Raw genomic sequence first — 4,546 nt, 5'->3', positions numbered from 1 at the left:
CAGTAACAGTAATGCAGTTAGGACATCTGGGTCCAAGAGCTGACACTCTAGAACCCCAACAAACAGATCAGGAGTGACCTAGTGAGCTGAACCTTTATTAATGAGCCTGGTTAACCCCTTCACCATTACAAGCAGTTCAAACTGCCGTTTAATTTTTTTATATATATTTGTAGCGCACTTTCCCCCACCCCCTGGGAGATGTGTGACTATGGTGTGTGTGTGGGTGCGACATCTGTGGCTCACAGGAGGCCTGAGCCTCCGCTGCTGGGAGCTTGGGGTGTATCTGGATCGATGCTCGGTAGCGCCTCCACCTGTACGGGATTCTATATGTAGAATAACCCCGTTACAGGACCCGCATGCAATAAAACACACACCATAAAAAGATAACAGTTTTACTGCAAGCAACGTAAGGACTATATGCAGTCGCACCAACCAGGCCACGCACAGCCTTACCCTCCAATACGCCGTTCCCCACCCTGGAGTCACAGTCCCCCAAAGTACCTGAGGGGCCCTTGGGCACTCAGCCACAGTGGTGTCCACAAGGTAATACCCCACCCAATGTGCGGTACAGCGCTGCCTACTAAAGTGTTTGTTGGTGCACGTGTTGCGTTGGGTAACTGCCGGGTGATCCCATACTCAGACGCGCTGCAGCGGTAAGATGGGATCCACGGATCCAGATGGTTGAACCGTGACGCCTCTGCCTCTACGTTGGGTGCGTCCCGCGTGGAGTGTACCACCATATATAATGTCTCTTTAGTAGCATGGTGTCTGGTCCCAGAGCACCTGAGGCCAGGATGCAGCCACGTCCTGACTGTGTCCCTCACTATTATACTACAGAGGCAGCGTCCCTATCTATGGGCCTGTTCCTGCAGCAACCACAAGCTGAAGGGAGTTAGTTGGGGCCTAGCTAGGGCTTAACAGGGGTATCCGGCCTAGTGCAGGTGCCACTGACACCTGCACACATAACCTACCCCTTCTTTGTCCCAGCTCCGACTGGCGTGGTCTGCAGTGTGCGAATAGTATTAATATTGGGAGCAGGGGATTCCTGGAACCCTATTGGATCTGCTGCAGCATGTGACAGGCAACCCCATTGCATTCTGGGGGCTGTAGTACCTTCACTTCTGCACATGCGCGAATCTCCTGAATGGCCGCCGCGCATGGGAGCTGTTCTGCGCATACGTGCGCAATCCAAGATGGTGGCCCCCGCTAGTCGGGTGGGCCGCGGAGCCTCCGGAGCACCGTAGCGCTCCCTGTAACTGCCCCCACCTTCCTACCTTCTTCCTAGCCTCCAGAGCACCATCGGATGCCCCCGCACTCCTCCGCAGTGGATCGAGAGGTAGGGAGCCACGGGGAACCCAGGGGGAACCTATGCCACATTCTCCCCCTGGTGAAAGACCAACTCCCCGCTTGGGAACAGCGTATACATATACCTATGCCACATATTTTTTTCCATTCAATATGTTCATCAATACAATCTGCACACTGACAAGTGATTAGCTAAGTTGCCGATCGATCCGTTCTCCTGTGATCAATCGGCAAAGTTTCGGCTCGGGGTTCACTAAGTTGTGTGGAAGATCATGTGACCAAGCAGTCACTAGGTACAATTGGTGGACTGCTAGAGAGAGGTCAAAAGGGGTGTGCCAGAGCCTTTCTCAGAAAAGGAAGGGAATGTGACTTTGTAAATGGTTGCTTTAGAAACAAAAATGCTTGTTACATAAGAATACATTCAAAATGGCTTTACAAATAGTTTTTTTTTAAAAATGCTACAAGTTTTTTCTCATAGCACAGAACTGATTTATATAAAAAAAAAAAACACCTGTAGGATATTGCTTGACCTGCATCTTAAACTGGGTTGGTATTTATGCAAAGAGAAATAGTAAATATAATTTGAAGTCAGCGGTATCGAATAGGAATTCAAAGCTTGCCACGCTTGTGGTTCTCGTCTTTCCATATTCATGTGTCAAAGTCGCGACTCCCGTCGCATTGCGTCTGGGCCCAGGGCCACAGACAACACTTTCCCGGGGCCCTGAACCACTCCCCGCTCACCCCACGCCCCGCTTAATCCCCAACCCCCGGTGGAACCTTTGTGAAAGCCCACTTCTCTTACACTGCCCCTCCCTCACTCACACCCCCACCTCTCCATCCCCCACATACCCACATCTCTCTCCCCCACACCCCACCTCTCCCCTTCCCCCAATAAACACACAGCTCCCCCCCACAGCCCCATGTGGCGAGTGGCGTATTGGACACCGCTGTTCTAAATTATGAGAAAAATGAGAATCTGATTTTCAGTGCAGCCCTATTATGTGCATCGAAACAATAGTGAATGACACATATTTCTGCGTGCTGTACTTGTCATTAAGTCCGTCGCTGTCGGAGTGACCTGTAAACATTTGTATACCATTATGTTGCAGTTTTGTTCAGTGAAGAACTGAAAAGGGCTATCCTCATAACACCTCATTTATAGATCAGCAGAGGCAGAAGCATGTGTTAAGCCTATTGAAATAAATGGCCTTTCTAGTCAAGGTACAAAAGCTACAGCCTTTTCCCAAGTGAGTCTCATAGTCATATATCATATTTCTGAATTTCAATCATATTTTCTCTTTAAATCTTGATCACATTTCTGTTGTAAAATTCTCAAGTAGCTCTCTGTTTCAGAGAAAATGAGTGTGAAATATATGTTTAGGTGATGTTAAAGGAGGCAACAACTGAAAAACATTACATCAATCCTGCTGCTTCTAAAGGTTGTTTAATACCACTTGAGCCATGGGACTTCCCTGTGTATGAAAGCAGTAATCACGCACCAGAAGAATCCTTGTTTTAGGAAGGTACCTTATCAAAGGACAAACAAAACTTTATAATCTCTCAAATAAAATAAAATAAATGATAATTATTGCCTCCAACTGGATATATATATATATATAATTGCAGCAACCAGCACTCATGTATCAAAAATATCCAGATGCTTATCCCATAGATAATAAATAGAGATGATATTACCAGATTGAGGTCCAGTAATTAGGAGACAGCACACCAGGGGTATATTCAAATGCAGTATGTATTGAAGAGAATACAGGCACTTCAACCAACGTTTCGGTCTGCAGAGAGCTACCTTCCTCAGGGCTGTGCAATGGTACAATGACCGTGACTCCTACTTATACCCCCACCCAGTGCAACATAACACCCAATAAACCAATCAAAACCCTAATAAAAAAGCACATGTCATAATGCAGCAGCTGTCTAGCATAACATTTACCTGTAATGATTGCAGGCTGGTGTCATGCCTGCGTGCCTGTGCTGGTAAGCTGACTATACTTCCGACGGCACTCGATGACGTCAGCGAATGGCGACAGAATCATACCAGGATGCCTCCTGGATTCTCCATGACAACTGCGTATGCGCAGGCCCAATCGGAATCGCCCTCCTTATTCTATTGATGATCACATTAATGGCGTCCCTGTAGCATATCCTCTGGCTTCTCTAAGACTACTGCGCATGCGCAAGCCGGAACAGACTTCCCTTCTCTCTATTTTATGCCACAATGCACACTGTGAGTCCATGTAGAACACTCTCTACAGCGCATGTGCAAGTTCCAGTGTTTATAAGTAGTCATGGCAACCCATGTAAGAGTTCAGACAACTACAAGCAAAATAACTACTGTTAAAGCTGCAGTTCAGTCAATATCCTGCATGTGTGTTTTTTTTTAATAAATCAGTTCTGTAGTAAGAAAAAATACTTTTAGCATTTTCTGTTTAAAAAAACAACAACTTTGAAAGACCAATTTTCTTGTATTCTATTTTAACAAAAAGAAAAAGGCACACAATGCGCACCAGGGATTAAAATGAGTAAAATTATTTATTAATAAAACACAAAATAATAACTGAGGGGACCCAACCCCATCTCAGTACACATATGCTATACTCTAGATCCGGGTTTAAGTAAAAATAGACAGAAACCACATAAAGAATACAGTAAATGTATCTAATTAGACTAAATCTACAAACAACATAACAATTAAATGAAATAAAAAGACATGGATGTTCAAAAAAACGGGATACATATACCCAGAATTAAGCTAAGATAGTAGCTGAACAAATGCCTGAGGCTGAAAGGGGGAGACGGAGTCTTACACTGAAGCCCAAAAAGACATAAGCCAAAGCTTATGTAAATACACGTACGTGACTCTGTACGTGATCTCCTGACGAAGCACGTTGTGCGAAACGCGTAGAGGTCACAACAAGTCACTATGCGCGTATGCTGATAGGCTGAGACGGCGTTTGCAGGGAGCTCTGGCGGTGGTAACATCTCTGCGGTGGCGTGGTCCGGACCCTCATAAATTCACCTGCAGAACCCGCTTTGAGCTTCAGTGTAAGTCTCCGTCTCCCCCTTTCAGCCTCAGGCATTTGTTCAGCTATTATCTTAGCTTAATTCTGGGTATATGTATCCCGTTTTTTTGAACATCCATGTCTTTTTATTTCATTTAATTGTTATGTTGTTTGTAGATTTAGTCTAATTAGATACATTTATTCTTTATGTGGTTTCTGTC

This window comes from Ascaphus truei, chromosome 1, assembly GCF_040206685.1.
Source record: "Ascaphus truei isolate aAscTru1 chromosome 1, aAscTru1.hap1, whole genome shotgun sequence".
Lineage (NCBI taxonomy): Eukaryota > Metazoa > Chordata > Amphibia > Anura > Ascaphidae > Ascaphus > Ascaphus truei.
Note: the sequence above shows the minus strand (reverse complement) of the source record.